Below are 18,459 nucleotides of genomic sequence, written 5' to 3'. Positions count from 1 at the left end.
TGTGCCTCTGACAAAAGCATTGTAATTTGCAATGAGTGCAGTCAGAAACTGAGCCTTGGTAAGCCCAACAGCCACATAGGTACAACTTCTATGCGAAGGCACATGAGCGGCAAGCACAAAGCACTTTGGGAGCAACACCTCAAAGGCAACAGGCAAACTAAAAGCCACACTCCTTCTGGTCCAGCATCTTACTGCTCTACCTCTGCTCTCCTTGACCCGTCTGAACCACCCTCCACTCCGCCTTCCACCTTGACCACCTGTTCCCATTCCCAGTCATCTGCCACCAGCCAAGTTTCTGTGAAGGCCATGTTTGAGCGTAAGAAGCCAATGTCTGACTGTCACCCCCTTGCCCGGCGTCTGACAGCTGGCTTGTCTGCACTCTTAGCCCGCCAGCTTTTACCATACCAGCTGGTGGACTCTGAGGCCTTCCGCAAATTTGTAGCAATTGGGACACCGCAGTGGAAGGTACCCAGCCGCAATTTTTTTTCTAAAAAGGGAATACCACACCTGTACCAACATGTGCAGAGCCAAGTTACCGCATCTCTGTCACTTAGTGTTGGGCCAAAGGTCCATATGACTACTGACGCATGGTCCTCCAAGCATGGTCAGGGCAGGTATGTCACCTACACTGCCCACTGGGTGAACTTGGTAATGGCTGGGAAGCAGGGAATGGGTAGCTCAACAACAACAGTGGAGTTGGTGTCACCGCCACGGATTGCACGCGGTTCTGCCACCACCTCTACTCCTCCATCGCTCTCTACCTCGTCTTCTTCTTCTTCTTACTCTGCTGCTGGGTCCTCCTTCTCCTCCTCCACACCTGTGCACCCCCAGCTCCCCCTAGGCTATTCGACGTGCCAGGTACGCCGTTGTCACGCTGTCTTGGGGATGACGTGCCTGGAAAGCAAAAACCATACCGGATCTGTACTCCTGTCATCTCTGCAGTCACAGGCCGATCGGTGGCTGACCCCACACCAACTGCAGATCGGAAAAGTGGTGTGTGACAATGGAAGCAATCTGTTGGCAGCGTTGAGACTAGGCAATTTAACACATGTGCCCTGCATGGCACATGTGTTAAATTTAATAGTCCAACGTTTTGTCTCCAAGTACCCAGGATTCCAGGACGTTCTCACCCAGTCCAGAAAGGTGTCGGCCCATTTCAGGCGTTCCTACACAGCCATGGCACGCCTTGCTGACATTCAGCAGCGCTACAACATGCCAGTCAGGCATTTGATTTCTGACAGCCAGACTCGCTGGAATTCAACGCTCCTTATGTTGGAACGTCTGCTGCAACAACAAAGGGCCGTCAACGAGTACCTTTTTGAACTGGGTGGTAGGACTGGATCTGCACAGCTGGGGATTTTTTTCCCCCGTTACTGGGTGCTTATGCGCGATGCCTGCAGGCTCATGCGACCTTTTGAAGAGGTGACAAATATGGTCAGTCGCACCGAAGGCACCATCAGCGACCTAATACCCTTCGCTTTATTCCTGGAGCGTGCCGTGCGACGAGTGACAGATGAGGCTGTAGACCAGCGTGACGAGGAGCTGGAAGCGCACGATTTCTGGTCGGAATCACCAGAACGAACCCAGGCACCTGCTGCAACGCAGGGAGAGGTGCCAGAAGTGGAGTCAGAGGAGGAAGGTGGCTTTGTGGAGGAGGAGGAGGAGGACCAACAGGAGCAGGCTTCCCAGGGGGCTAGTGGTGACCTTTTGGGGACCCCTGGTCTTGTACGTGGCTGGGGGGAGGAGACCGTGGATGATGCAGTCCTTGATAATGAGGAAGCGGAGATGGATAGCTCTGCATCCAACCTTGTGAGAATGGGGTCTTTCATGCTGTCATGCCTGTTGAAGGACCCCCGTATCAAGAGGCTTAAGGAGAAGGACCTGTACTGGGTCGCAACGCTACTAGACCCTCGGTACAAGCATAAAGTGTCAGAAATGTTACCAACATACCACAAGTCCGAAAAGATGCGGCATTTACAAACCAGCCTGCAAAACATGTTGTACAATGCTTTTAAGGGTGATGTCACTTCAGGAACTCATCAACATTCCAGGGGCAGAGGTGCCAGTAATCCTGCCACGAGCACACCTGCAAGGACAAAGCCCTTTGGCCAGTCTGTAACGTCAGACATGCAAATGTTTTTCTGTCCAAGGCAGCGCCACAACCCTTCTGGATCCACCCTCAAAGAACGCCTCGACCGGCAGGTAGCGGACTACCTGGCATTAACTGCAGATATCGACACTCTGAGGAGCGATGAACCCCTGGACTACTGGGTGCGCAGGCTTGATCTGTGGCCAGAGCTGTCACAATTTGCCATGAACCTCTTGTCTTGCCCAGCCTCAAGTGTGCTCTCAGAAAGGACCTTCAGTGCAGCAGGAGGGATTGTAACTGAGAAGAGAACTCGCCTAGGTCACAAAAGTGTCGATTACCTGACCTTTATTAAAATGAATGAGGGGTGGATCTCGGAGGGTTACTGCACGCCGGAAGACTTGTTCTGACTTCTATGCAGCTGTCCTTCTCTTCAAGCCTCATGACTCCACACACAGCTGTCCTTTAGCGTCCTCCTCCTCCCTCCGCCACCGTTACAAACTAGGGTGCAAACCCTACTGGTTTAATTTTTTCTGGCCTCTGTGCTTCAGTGGCTGCAACCAAAAAAACTGGGCAAACAATGTCTACAAGGTCAACGTATGGCAAAAAATGACTATTTTCAGCATTTATATGGCATATTTTTTCTGGCAACTGTGCTTCAGTGGCTGCAACCAAAAAAATGCATATTTTCTGCATTTATATGGCATAATTTTTCTGGCCTCTGTGCTTCAGTGGCTGCGTCCAAAAAAATGCATATTTTCTGCATTTATATGGCATAATTTTTCTGGCCTCTGTGCTTCAGTGGCTGCAACCAAAAAAATGCATATTTTCTGCATTTATATGGCATAATTTTTCTGGCCTCTGTGCTTCAGTGGCTGCAACCAAAAAAAATTATATTTTCAGCATTTATATGGCATAATTTTTCTGTCAACTGTGCTTCAGTGGCTGCAACCAAAAAAATTTATATTTTCAGCATTTATATGGCATCATTTTTCTGGCCTCTGTGCTTCAGTGGCTGCAACCAAAAAAATTTATATTTTCAGCATTTATATGGCATAATTTTTCTGGCAACTGTGCTTCAGTGGCTGCGACCAAAAAAATGACTATTTTCAGCATTTATATGGCATATTTTTTCTGGCCTCTGTGCTTCAGTGGCTGCGGCCAAAAAAACTGGGCAAACAATGCCTACAAGGTCAACGACGTTGACCTTGTAGGCATTGTTTGCCCAGTTTTTTTGGCCGCAGCCACTGAAGCACAGAGGCCAGAAAAAATATGCCATATAAATGCTGAAAATAGTCATTTTTTGCCATACGTTGACTCAACGTATATGGCAAAAAATGACTATTTTCAGCATTTATATGCAATATTTTTTCTGGCAACTGTGCTTCAGTGGCTGCGACCAAAAAAATGCATATTTTCTGCATTTATATGGCATAATTTTTCTGGCCTCTGTGCTTCAGTGGCTGCAACCAAAAAAATTTATATTTTCAGCATTTATATGGCATAATTTTTCTGTCAACTGTGCTTCAGTGGCTGCGACCAAAAAAATGAATATTTTCTGCATTTATATGGCATAATTTTTCTGGCCTCTGTGCTTCAGTGGCTGCAACCAAAAAAATTTATATTTTCAGCATTTATATGGCATAATTTTTCTGGCAACTGTGCTTCAGTGGCTGCGTCCAAAAAAACTGGGCAAACAATGTCTACAAGGTCAACGTATGGCGAAAAATGACTATTTTCAGCATTTATATGGCATATTTTTTCTGGCAACTGTGCTTCAGTGGCTGCGTCCAAAAAAACTGGGCAAACAATGCCTACAAGGTCAACGTATGGCAGTTGTTTAAAGAGAACAGTAGATTACTAGCCAGCAAAGCTACCTAAGCTAAAATGTCCCTCAAATCCCTGCAGACTTCTGTCCCTCCAATACAGAGCAGTATCAAGCAGATTACTAGCCAGCAAGCTTACTATCATCTGTCCCTGAAATCACTAACAGCTCTCCCCCTACACTATCTCTTCCAAGCACACACAGGCAGATTTTTCAGATACATTTTTGCCCTTGATCCCCCTCTGGCATGCCACTGTCCAGGTCGTTGCACCCTTTAAACAACTTTAAAATCATTTTTCTGGCCAGAAATGTCTTTTCTAGATGTTAAAGTTCGCCTTCCCATTGAAGTCTATGGGGTTCACGAACCGTTCGCGAACCGCTCGCATTTTTGCGCAAGTTCGCGAATATGTTCGCGAACTTTTTTTCCGACGTTCGCTACATCCCTAATGTTTATACAAAACATACCTAAGTGGACGAGGTGCCATGTTTTTGTTAACTGAGAACATTGCTTAGAAATTCCTAAAATATATTGTGCTCACTTCAATTAGATCTGCAGTCAAAATGCTAAAGACAAAAATAAATGCAACAAAAAAATGAGAAAAATAAATCAGTAACGATGAAAGTGCTAAAATATTTTCTCAATTATGTGTTGTCACTATCAACAGAGTTCACTAACATTGTATATGTACAGGTATAGGATCTGTTATCCATAAACCCGTTATCCAGAAAGCTCCGCATTACAGAAAGACTGTCTCCAATAGACTCCATTTTAAACAAATAATTCACATTTAGAAAAATGATTTCCTTTTAATAATTAAACAGAGCCTTATACTAAGATATAACAAGTCATCATTGGTGAAAAACAATCCTATTGGGTTTATTTAATGTTTTAATGATTTTTTGGTAGACAATGGGGGCTATTTATCAAAGGTCAAGGTTTTTTTTTACCAAATAACCTCAAAATAACCTCAAAACTCAAAGGGTAGCTTATTTAAGAAAAAAACTTGATTGGCAAAAAACAGTTTCTGCGAGTTCGAGTCACCAGAAAACTTGAATCGATCAGATCGAGTTCTCAATTGGTGTTTTCGGCCAAAAGCCTTAAAAAAAAACTTGAACATGAAACAGGTTGTTAACCTCTTCAAATGGTTCAAGATACCTCTGCCATTGACTTCTATACTACCTCGCCAGGTTTTAAGTGGTGTATTTTCAGATTCTAGCTATTGTATTTCCAGGGTCAGGGTATAATAAATTGTGAGTATTTAAGTTTTTTTTTTTAAAAAAACTTGGAGAATAAAGGGGTTGAGTGTGGAGAGGAAGAGGGAAAATAGTTTGGAGAGTGGGCCCATGGTCTACGGTTTTCTGGTGGGCCCCTGGCATCCCAGTCTAACACTGGGACACACACACACACACACACACATATATATAACTACACATACCAGTAGTTGAACTCATCACAGCCACAGAGTCTGCTATCAAAAATAATAACTTGAAAAAGGAAGAAGCGGAACAACTCCAGCTAAAAGTGTCAGCTACTTTGTCAAGTGCCAGAACACCTCCCTCTTACCTTACTACAGAAGAGAGGAGAGCACTCAGCTCTCTGAGTAAGGACCCGAACATCACTATCCTGCCAGCAGATAAAGGGCGATGCACAGTTGTGCTAAACACAACTGACTATGACTGCAAGATAACCACTCTGCTCAGTGATAGCAATACATACGAACCCTTAGGGAAAGACCCAACCGGTGGTTACAAGAAAAAGGTGATCGGTTGCCTACAACAACTTGAAAAGGAGAAAGCCATTGATCGAATTTTATACCACCGTCTGTATCCCAGGGAAGCCACACCATGCTTATACGGACTCCCCAAGATACACAAAGAAGGAGCCCCACTAAGACCCATTGTCAGCAGCATAAATTCAGTAACATACAGCATTGCAAAATTCTTGGCCAACATCTTAGCCCCGTTGGCAGGCAATACAGTGCATCATATCCAGAATGCCAAAGAGTTTGTAACCAAGATTCATGGTGTTACACTAGAGGCAGAAGAAACAATGGTGTCATATGATGTCACTTCATTGTTCACATTGTCATTGTCACTTCATTGTACGACAGAGGCGATTGAGACTGTAAGAAATGGACTGCAACATGATAACACCCTCAGCAGCAGAGCGAAGCTCAGTCCCAACCAAGTTTGTGTGTTGCTAGATTTGTGCCTTAACACCACATACTTCAAGTACAAGAGCCTTTTTTATAGACAGAAACATGGCTGTGCACTGGGTTCTCCAGTCTCTCCCAATGTAGCAAACCTGTACATGGAGGAAGTGGAGAGTAGGGCCTTACTTACTTTCCAGGGAACTACACCGAGTTATTGGTTCAGGTATGTGGATGATACTTGGGTTAAAATCAGATCCAATGAAGTGGCGGCCTTTACAGAACACATTAACTCAGTGGACAATAACATCAAGTTCACAAGGGAAGATGTCCACGAGAACAAACTTGCCTTTTTGGACTGTTTGATATGTATCCAAGAGGGGGGTAACTTGAAGACTGAAGTATACAGGAAACCCACTCATATGGATCAATATCTGTTGTTTGATTCCCACCATCCACTGGAACACAAACTGAGTGTCATTAGAACTCTGCACCACCGGGCGGAATGTGTGGCAACTGATACAGAGTCCAAAGACAAAGAGCAAAAACATCTCAGAAAAGCTTTGAAAGCATGTGGCTCCCCAGACTGGGCCTTTATCAAAACAGCAGCAACAAAGCCCAACAAAAACACCAATAGAAAAAACCGCCTGGAGACACATAGTACGAAACATAGTCATCCCATATGTAGCTGGAGTGTCAGAGAAACTCAGGAGGATTTTCAACAAACACCACGTCCTTGTGTTTTTCAAACCAAGCAACACACTGAGACAAAAACTGGTGCACCCAAAGGATCCAACACCAAAAGAAAAACAAAGCAATGTGGTATACGGAGTCCAGAGTAGTGAGGAGTGCTCAGATCTATACATTGGGGAGACAAAACAACTGCTCTCCAAGCGAATGGCTCAGCACAGGAGGGAGAACTCTACAGGGCAATACTCTGTCTTTCTACACTTAAGGGACAAGGGACGCTCCTTTGAAGATAGCAAGGTCCAAATCTTGGATAAAGAAGACGCTGGTTTGAACGAGGCGTGAAAGAGGCGATTCATGTCAAGGTGGAGAGACCATCTCTAAACAGAGGGGGGGGGCCTTTGACACCACCTGTCTGCTACATACAATGCTGTGCTAACATCTGTACCCCGGCGGATTCAGAACACTTCACACATCCATTCATACAACTCTCACAAGTAACACCTGTATCTAGGAGTTGCATGACACATTGGATAATCCTATCACAGTAACTACACAGAATCAACACCTCCTGAATTTCTTCAAATGTCACCTCTTTGAAGAGTTACAATGTGCCATTGTGATTGGATTAGTGGAAGAATTTAAATGCCAAAAACTTCCCACACCAGTCAGTTGTACTGAAGAAGCTGCTCGGATGAGTAGTGAAACGTCTTCATTGATTACTCAGCAAGTCCAGTTGTTTTTAGATTGACCTATACTAGATAACACACAGGTTTGGCTGGTTTGAAAATAGCTTAGAAGGGTTGATAAGCAACAAGGAATTTCAACTGAGCATTTGCGAGATTTCAGAGCTACAGTTGGCTGGGAAGATATAGGTAGGAGGAGCCAGTGAAATCCAAGATGGCTGCCTCAGCTAGAACTGCAGGGGAGATAGGGGAGATCTTGCAGAAGGAATAGTGAGCTGATCATTTACATTATACAAACAATTGTAACTGACAGAGCAAAGAAGGAAGGAAACTGAACCCTTCACCAAAAAACTGACACCTACGCACAAAGTGCTGATTCATTTCCTTCTGTACAGGATTCAGGTTGTTTACTATCAAGTAAAGAGAGTGAAGAATCACACGAGTATAAATGACCACGAAAAATGTGTGATTTATTAAACAAAGAAAAAATGAAAAACAACTTCTCCATTGAAAAGCTGTCAAAGTCAGGTAAAAGCCAAATTCCACAGTTTTATTGTGCTTTATATAGTTATAGTAGGCTGTTAAATCACATGGTTTTTAGAGAAAATGTGTTTTTTCATGGTTTCGAAAACCTCTCAAACCACTTAAATCAGAATGTGGATAAACAGGCCTCTGGGGGCAAAGATATTTCAAAATTCATCCAGTCTCTGTTCATTCCTATGAGATTTTCAGAAGGGTATTTATCAGTGGGTGAAAGATTTTGATAAATACAGTGAGTTCAGTATTTGATAAATACTGTTACCAACTGTAGTGATTAGAAGCCCATAAAGCTACCAGGGCCTACTTTGTAGATGGAGTAGGAGAGCCCTACCAAACCCCGGTGTGAACCGACGCCCTTTTGGGGCTACGGGCTTTCTGCTGCGAGAGAAGGCAGGGATCCAAATCAAGGTAGTTCAAACGCAGTTTCAGAAGGATCAGGCAAAGGTGTAGTTGAATTTCAGGCCAGGTCAATGGCTGGTGGCAGGATTCCCTGGTCAATTCAGGCAAAGGTCAGTGGCGGGTTGTGAAGATTCAAAGTCAAACAGGCAAGGGGTCAAAAACCAGGCAGGCAGGGTCAGACTGGGGGGGTCAGGGCCCACCAAGGGCCCCACTCCCCAGTCGCAGGGTCCCGTCTGTGCCTCTCCCCCCAGTGTGTACCTGCTTCAGGTCTTCTTTATGCTATCAGGTGGGGGAGGTCAGGAGTGCTGGCTCGGTGGAGCGGGTCTTAGCTGGCCAGCCCAGTCCAACGCTGCAGGCAGGAACAATATTGATAGGCTTATGCAGGATCAGGATACAGAAAAACGTGCTTGGGCAAGGTCTGGAGTACAAAAGCGCCTTTTATTTTTGAATTTAGCACCAAAATGACGGCATCACATCCGCCGGCGTCTTGACGCTGCACGCTGCATGAAAGTGCGCATGTGCGAGTTCAAACATGCGTCACCACAGAGGAAGCCCGGGAGCCGGCATGTCTGCAGGTAAGAACGAGCGAGCGCCAGTCTCCCGGCGCTTCTTACAAATACGCTTCTAAAAATCCCATAAGAATGAATATAAAGTGGGTGAATTTTTCTCGCATTTTGATAAATCTGCCCCTTGCCATTTTGGAGTGAGGATCAGGAAAGCCGAAAAGCATCTAGTCTCAGCTCAGTAACCCTACACCAGTAAGCCTATAGCCAGGGTCGAACTGGGCTGGTGGGACACCAGGGAAAAACCTCTGTGGGTGCCGTCACTTTTGAGCCCCACCGGACAAAACATCCATGTATATATACATATAATAAACATGTACACCATAAATACAAGTTGAATTGAGAATACAATTACATATAATGCAGTTAAGAGCACATATGATCCTTTAATTGAATATCTAGGGACCCACCCTGGGATCCCCCCATTACTGTTACACTGCTCAAATATACCAGGTTCTGAGTGCACGTGTGAGTGCAGAACTACCAGCATGTTGTCAATCACTTCTTGAAACTGGTCCTGAAACCTTATTCTCTCATTTTTAGTGTTTTCTCTTGAGGCTGAAACTGTAAATTCATTTTGAGAGCGAAACACTTGAAATTAGGAACTTTCAGTTGCGTTCAAAGAAAGTTACTGAGCACTTTCCACGAGTTTTTGTTTAAGTCAAGGGCAATGATGGCCAGTAGGTGGGCCGCTAGCAGTAAGGGAATGGCTCATAGTCCTAACATGGACATAAGTGGGTCAATATTATGCTGTTCTGCCAAATGTCTCCAATTGATACAACAGGAGTGAGCAGTCATTGGCACAAGAGTTTTATGGTCAAGGCAGGCCAAATATGAGTTATAAAACTGCCTCTAAATGCAGTTTGCAAACACCTGCAGCTCTATTTGTATTTATAGAAATGATGAGTTTTATAAGTGTGGCCTGAGTGCTATGGAATCAAATATATGGGGCTCTGGGGGTGAGAGTTTAAAGGGATCCTGTCATTGAAAAACATGTTTTTTTCAAAACACATCAGTTAATATTGCTACTCCAGCAGAATTCTGCACTGAAATCCATTTCTCAAAAGAGCAAACAGATTTTTTTATATTCAATTTTGAAATCTGACATGGGGCTAGACATTTTGTCAGTTTCCCAGGTGCTCCAGTCATGTGACTTGTGCCTGCACTTTAGGAGAGAAATGCTTTCTGGCAGGCTGCTGTTTTTCCTTCTCAATGTAACTGAATGTGTCTCAGTGGGACATGGGTTTGTTTGGCTGCTGGGGGGGGGGAGGGAGGGGGTGATATCACTCCAACTTGCAGTACAGCAGTAAAGAGTGATTGAAGTTTATCAGAGCACAAATCACATGACTTGGGGCAGCTGGGAAATTGACAATATGTCTAGCCCCATGTCAGATTTCAAAATTGAATATAAAAAAAATATGTTTGCTCTTTTGAGAAATGGATTTCAGTGCAGAATTCTGCTGGAGCAGCACTATTAACTGATTCATTTTGACATTTTTTTCCCCCATGACAGTATCCCTTTAAGAACCATTGTTCTGTAATTGTGGTCATATGTCTCAAATATCCACAAAGTGTTTGTTCCTCTATGTGGTTTACAAAAGGGATTGTGTAACGTAGACGATTGTATCCAAGTAGGAGTTTATTATTGCTGCTAATTGCTGTGGATAGCTTTGCTTTGTCTAGGCCAGGGCTTCCCAGAGGAACATGAGAGTAAAAGTCATAAGCCGCACTCCCAGCACAATTAGTGGTGCCAGAAACCAATGTCAAGGGCTCACCGCCATTATTGACCAGGTCACAGAATGACTTGGGGTTAAGGATACTTGCTCAAGCAATGGCTGAATATGACATAAATACAGGGGGTTATATATTAAGGTTCGAGTTGTGTTTTCCACAAAAATGTAAGTTTTCAAGTTGATTTTTTTTGGTCAAATTGGTCAAAACATAATTTCCAGAAAAAATCCAGATTTATTATACTCCGACCCTGGAAACAGTTTGAATTTTAAAATGCACCATCTAAAACTGGTCGAGGTCATGTAGAAGTCAATGGCAAAGTTCCCTTGAACCATTTGCAAAACCAGCCTATTGGGTTTATTTAATATTTACATGATTTTCTAGTAGACTTAAGGTATGAAGATCCAAATTATGGAAAGGATCCCTTATCTGGAAAACCCCAGGTCCTGAGCATTCTGGATAACAGGTCCCATACCTGTACTTTTAAAAAGAGGGTAATATTCCAACCTGCAAGAGCAAGGCAAGCATTTCAGGGGCAATATACCCCATCCCTTTTTGGGTGCAGAAAATTGTAAAACACCGGGCCAGTTAGAAAGTATAGTTTTATTTTAAAGCTGAGGCATTTTATTTAATACTCAATTAATAAGGCATAAATAAACAACCAATCCAGAATGTGGTCTAGTTTGTACTTTAAATTGCATACAACTTTACATTTAACATTATGAGTAGTGATGGATGAATAAATTCGCCAGACGAAAAATCCTCCTGAATACTTGAACTGATCAAGTATTCAGGAGGAAATAGAATCGACTCAATCAATCGTGTTCTCAATTCGAGTTTTTGGGCAAAACTCTGCTAGAGTTTACTTTACCTTGAATGAACTTGAATGTTATCGTATTTAAGAAAAAACTCGAATGGGAAAAACCTGAAGTGCTAGTTCGAGTCCGGCAACCAGAAAACTCGAACTGATTAAGTTTTTGGAGGAAAAAGACTCAAATCGATCGATCGGGCAAAACTCTCAGAATAGCACTCGAACATCCAGGGTTCCAGGGACCTCTGCCATTGACTTCTCCACCTCATGGTGTATTTTCGGATTTGAGCTATTGCCAGGGTCGGGGTATAATAAAGTTTTTTTTTTAATGAAAATTTGATCAATACGAAAATGTGAGTTTTGATTAAAAAAAAATTTGAATTTTCATGGAAAAAGCAACTCGAACCTTAAATGATATATTTAAGTCACACTTATACAAAGTTCTGTAGCAGAGATAATAACAGCCTGGTACCACTCCCCCACTCTTCTTAATAATTATTTGGGGAACTTTAAAATCATAAAAACAGTGAAAACCTATTAGAAAGCTCTGCTCACATCTGATTTGTAAAAGAGATTAGATCATTCTGTGGCTGGTTGTTAATACAGTAGCTCTGTATCAGCTGACCGTGACTCATTGTCTGAACATTGCACAATTATCTTTATATTTCAACTGCAGAACGGACATTAACTAACTTTTCTGCAGGCAGAGCCAACCCTCCAGCTCTTTACTAGAAATGATTTGTTTACTGGAAATGCTGCACGTCTCTGGCAACTCGTATCAAACGAGAGGCTGCAAAAAAACAAGTCTTTTCAAGAACTCTGAACTTCTATGGTTCTAAGACGTTCTACAACAGTTTTATTGACTTAAAAGTCAGTATATCACACAGGGAATTGCGACATTTTGGTCACATATGAAAGCCCCGTTAAAGGGGAACCAAACCCCCATACTAATAAAAATGGCTACCCCCTACCCTACATAGCCCCCCCCGCTCCTCCTCAGCCTAAACTCCGGTAATTGCCCTTAAGTCTTTATTTACCTCTCTTTGCAGATTCAGCGTAGCGGCGTTCACGTGCGCCATCTTCCGGCTCTTCGCTCTTCTTCAGGTCTTCTTCCATTCGCCAATTTCTACAGTTGTCAAAAACCAGAAGACTGCTCCAACAGCAGGAGTTGAAGTCTTGCAACTGGCGACAATTTAACAACATCGTAAGGAGCTAAGTTTCGCCTTGTGTCTCACCTTGGGGTTCTTGTTGAAATAGAGTTGTCCAGTTAAAATTTGGGCAAGAACTACAATGTCTTTGGGTTGCTCCTCTTGTAAAGTGGTCATGTTATTCGTTTTGTAAAAATTACAATATTGTGTTGATAATCCAAGTAACAAAACATGCTCCCATTTAGTATTTGATTAAGTGGGGATGTGATCTAATATGTTGGGCACAATCATATTCCATATGGAGCCAGGCTGACCCCAAATGGGCAGTTATGGTAGAGAGCAGGAACAACATAGAACACTCATTATAGATCCCCACGAAGAGCCATTTTAGCTACTTTCAAGAATCTTATCTCATGATTTAGGTAAGGGTAAAGTACTATTATTCATTTCAGTCTGTGGCCTCTATCAAACAGCAAGCGTATATTTAATAACTGGGATATTTTGCAGTGCAGCCTTTAACCATCCCATGTAGCAGACAAATAACCTATTCTTTATTGTATTACTTGCTTACTTGATGGACCAAACTACATTAAACCAAACAAGTAACAGTTCCCTTCCACAGGACCATGGCATCTTAAATGGTTACTAAGCTTCCATTTGTCTTTCTACAAAATAGCACATCAATGCAAAATAACAAGAATATTGTACAATCAGAATATTGTTAAGCAATTAATAAGCAATTGATAAGTTAAGCAATTGTTAAGCAATGAATAGCCTGTTTAACAAGGCACATAAGCCTAACTGTATACATAAGTTCCTGGCCCATAAAAGAGAAGAAGTAAGTTTGACTCTTATTCATTATGGAAAAGGAACTTGGAGTCCTTGTAGAAGATAAACTTGTCTGTAGCAAGCAATGCCAGTCAGCAGCATCAAGGGCAAATAAGGTCTTGAGTTGTAGTAATCGGGATTTTTATTATAAAAAATACACTTACATTAATTCATCAAAATATCACATAATATTAGCAAATACAAAAGCCACAAACCCACCCATACACCCTCCTGCCCGCAGAGTCCATCCCTCTGTCCATAGGCAAAAGTCCAAAGAAAAACCCTCCAACCCACCAATTCACAAGGCCAAACTCGCAAATTCTTGTTTTTGTCCATATAGCCTTTATATCACCCCAAAACACAAAAACAATAGCCAGTCCTCGTACTCCAGGCTGGGTAAGGTTACCACCATCACCCTGAGAAGAAAAGGAGAGCAGCATCAGAGTACTGGAGATAGTATTGATAAAAATACAACAGTTCCCCCCATACAGCACATAACAAGAGGGCATGTTCATGAAAGAGAAAGGTACAACCCTCGCCATCGCTTTCCATTACAGTTTGAGCTGTAGTCATAGGGGCAGAGATTCACGGGAGGAGGCAGGCCTGGACTGGCCATCTGTGAGATTGGCCAATTGCCCGATGGGCTGCCCTCTTCCTAAAGTAAATGGGCCGCTGGGACCTTTCCATTATGCAAATAGAGATAAAGAAGACTGATGTGATGTGACACTGCATGTAAAAGAATCAGAAGATCAGTACTGACTTGAACTTTTGCAGCATGAAGCGTGTGTGTGTGTGTGTATATAGAGGATGTGTGTGTGTGTGTGTGTGTGTGTATATAGAGGATGTGTGTGTGTGTGTGTGTGTGTGTGTGTATATAGAGGATGTGTGTGTGTGTGTGTGTGTGTATGTGTGTGTGTGTGTGTGTGTGTGTGTATGTGTGTGTGTGTGTGTGTGTGTATATGTGTGTGTGTGTGTGTGTATATAGAGGATGTGTGTGTGTGTGTGTGTGTATGTGTGTGTGTGTGTGTGTGTGTGTGTGTGTGTATATAGAGGATGTGTGTGTGTGTGTGTGTATGTGTGTGTGTGTGTGTGTGTGTGTATATATAGAGTATGTGTGTGTGTGTGTGTGTGTATATAGAGGATGTGTGTGTGTGTGTGTGTATATAGAGGATGTGTGTGTGTGTGTGTATATAGAGGATGTGTGTGTGTGTGTGTGTGTGTGTATGTGTATGTGTGTGTGTGTGTGTGTGTGTGTGTATGTGTGTGTGTGTGTGTATATAGAGGATGTGTGTGTATGTGTGTGTGTGTGTGTGTATGTGTGTGTGTGTGTGTGTATATAGAGGATGTGTGTGTGTGTGTGTGTGTGTATATAGAGGATGTGTGTGTGTGTGTGTGTGTGTATATAGAGGATGTGTGTGTGTGTATATAGAGGATGTGTGTGTGTGTGTGTGTGTATATAGAGGATGTGTGTGTGTGTGTGTGTGTGTATATATATATAGAGGATGTGTGTGTGAGTGTGTGTGTATATGAGCCGATTGCTGACTGAGAAGAATTCCCACTCCCTTCCTGTGTCCTGAACTGCTCCACATTTACAAGAGTCCATTGAATTCCCCTCATTTTAATAGAATAGTTATACAAAAAAGAAGAGAAAAAGAGATGACCCATCTCATTGCACCTTCCCATCCATGTGTTGCAAAAACTCCAGTGAAGTGATTCTTAAAACTTAACTTTTAATAAAGCATTAAAAACCTATGTCTAGATAGCAACATTAAAACAGAGGTTCGGTAGGGGGCTGATAGACTGATTAGGCACATTTTTAGCTTTTGGTCAGGTAGGCATCTGATAGGGACAACGAATCTATAGCTGGGGTGACCGGATCGGGAGGGGACTTTGGAGGGTGAAGGGGTTGGTTCATCGGACGATCCGTGGGTAGAGAATTCGCTACTAGTATCTGGTTACTGTAAGAACCAAATGTAATTTAGGCCTTGATACCATAATCAATCAGCAGGTCGACCGCACACCTGAAGGGAGGGATCCTGAAGTGGGTGAAGGGGTGGCCTGATGGGGGTTAATATTTGGTGGACTCTTTAGATACATAGAGTGATCAATGGTCAAATAATCACTACTATTTATTGATTCTCTCTAACCAACCGTTGACTTCACCCCTCCTACCCCTTGCTAATCAGTCTATCAGCCCCCTATCTAACCTCTGTTTTAATGCTGCTATCTAGACATAGGTTTTTAATGCTTTATTAAAAGTTAAGTTTTAAGAATCACTTCACTGGAGTTTTTGCAACACATGGATGGGAAGGCGCAATGAGATGGGTCATCTCTTTTTCTCTTCTTTTTTGTATTACTAATTATTATTTGACCCTGCACACCGTCCTTTGCGTCAGATGGATGGTGCTCCCCAACCTCTAACTTATTAATAGAATAGTTACCTAATTCAGCACCTGCTAGCAATGATTATGTACATCATACTGCTAAGTGTGGTAGAACTACAGCTCTCAGATTTGGCTGGTATTCCAACCTCTACTTCATTATTTAATCATTCTGCTTCCAACCACAATGAATTATCTGTAAAACCATTTGTTAATGGAATCAGTTAATGTTGGCTACCCATAATTAGAGAGTTGTAGTTCAACCAAATAAGTTATACCTTATTACTTCCTCATTAGGTATGACGTGTGTTGGTCAGGCACAAAAAGTTATTGTCTCTGTCAGCCAGAGGGTCTTTAGGGAGAGTGTATTGCCTGCAGATAGATGTAGGAGAGCTGTGTACCCTTGTCTCTCCTCTGTATTTTGTGTATGAAACTTAATAGGGAACCAGTGGCAGAAAAGCGCGCTCTCTTTAGGGTGCGGAAGGAAAGGGGGTCCTTGTCAGGGCTCTTTTCAGGGCACAGAAAGCCAAAGGGAGTCCTTCTCAGGACTTTGAAGCAACTGCCACATAAGTAGGGATTCCCTTTAGAAGTCCAGAGACCAATAGCTGTGTTATTTGAGTGAAGTAGCTCCTGGCTGGCAGGCTATGTGTATCACTGCAATTTAAAGGTATAGTGTCCTGCCAAATAAACACATCAACCGTTCCACTGTGTGGATCAGAGAAGTTCCCAGGGAGGGGTATTACAGTTCAGCCTGTCCTGACCTTGGGTGGAGGCACGCCATATTAAAGTGAACCTGCTCTCCCATGTAGCGGAGGCACAGGACTCCTGCAGCGACACACACAACTAAATGCTGCTAGATCTCGTGCAGTAGCAGATGAGGGCTATATTTGGAGGCACTGCTGAGATCGTAGCAGAAATCACTGCGGATATGCAGATATAACAGCAAACCAGGCCTATGCCTGGGCCCTAAAGGAAAAGGTGAACCTAAACCATGCATTTAAGTTACACTTGAAATGCTGGAGAGGGTTCTATTTAAATATAGACATTTAGAGTCTGCACGCCTGATAGCAGATGAGGGCTCAACCATGGATGGCTATGCAGTCCTGCTTTTCAAAGTGAGTGATACATTCAATACATATGTTGTGTTCCCCCAGGATGATCTATCAGTGGGATGCCCCCCGGTGTATCCACAGGCTGTCATTGCTGCTTGTAAAGTTGAAGCACCCAGTTCACCTGCAAGCTATACCGGTAGAAAAAGGAGGTTACTGCCATCACTACCCGGTAATGTACTGCACACAGTAAAGCAAGAACCTCCTGTAACTGAGACCAGGGAAGTTAAAGGGATACTGTCATGGGAAAATTTTTTTTTTCAAAATGAATCAGTTAATAGTGCTGCTCCAGCAGAATTCTGCACTGAAATCCATTTCTCAAAAGAGCAAACAGATTTTTTTATATTCAATTTTGAAATCTGACATGGGGCTAGACATATTGTGAATTTCCCAGCAGCCCCAAGTCATACGACTTGTGCTCTGATAAACTTCAGTCACTCTTTACTGCTGTACTGCAAGTTGGAGTGATATCACCCCCCTCCCTTTTCCCCCCAGCAGCCTAACAACAGACAATGGGAATGTAACCAGATAACAGCTCCCTAACACAAGATAACAGCTGCCTGGTAGATCTAAGAACAACACTCAATAGTAAAAACCCATGTCTCACTGAGACACATTCAGTTACATTGAGAAGGAAAAACAGCAGCCTGCCAGAAAGCATTTCTCTCCTAAAGTGCAGGCACAAGTCACATGACCAGGGGCAGCTGGGAAATTGACAATATGTCTAGCCCCATGTCAGATTTCAAAATTGAATATAAAAAGATCTGTTTGCTCTTTTGAGAAATGGATTTCAGTGCAGAATTCTGCTGGAGCAGCACTATTAACTGATTCATTTTGAAAAATTTTTTTTTTTCCCATGACAGTATCCCTTTAAGCTGTAGGGAGAAGATGAGGAAGGTAAGGCGGGAGGTGGATTCCGTTCTGCCCGGCAGCCGAGTACCATGTTTATAGAAATAAATTATTGAATAAGCGCAAAGAATAAAAAAAAATCATCTTTAAAGTGTGCCCCTCGATGATGGCGCCTTCCGCAGCCACTTATTCTGCCTACCCCTAGTTCCGGCCCTGCTACAAAATAAGGTATACCATCCTACTATGAGTTCTGAAATAATCTCTGTGCCATCCTACTATAAATTCTATGGTATTTATACTGTATATATGAAATAGTCATCATTTTGTAGCGGCATCTGAGCGCCTGATGCTTTATAGCTAACCTATTTTCTGCACTCAATAGGCCACTTTTCAAAGAATGTTTACAATAATGTCTGTGATTTTAAACTCTCTAGGTTTTTGGTGAATCCTTTAGGTTGACCGTGTTATATTTAGAGAAATTTCACATCTAGAAAAAACATATCTGACATAAAGCTTTGCAGGGTCCAATAACTGCATTCTAACTTGAGCTTGGATTCCATGGGTTATTTTTCCTGCATTTTATTGAATATGGTGTTTTGTGTATAGCATTTGTTGTCATTTAAAACCTTTATATTCTGCTCGGACGTGGGCTGCTTAGATGTTTTT

Source organism: Xenopus laevis, chromosome 7L (genome assembly GCF_017654675.1).
Source record: "Xenopus laevis strain J_2021 chromosome 7L, Xenopus_laevis_v10.1, whole genome shotgun sequence".
NCBI lineage: Eukaryota > Metazoa > Chordata > Amphibia > Anura > Pipidae > Xenopus > Xenopus laevis.
The sequence above is the reverse complement of the archived record's forward strand: the minus strand, read 5'-3'. Positions refer to the sequence as shown.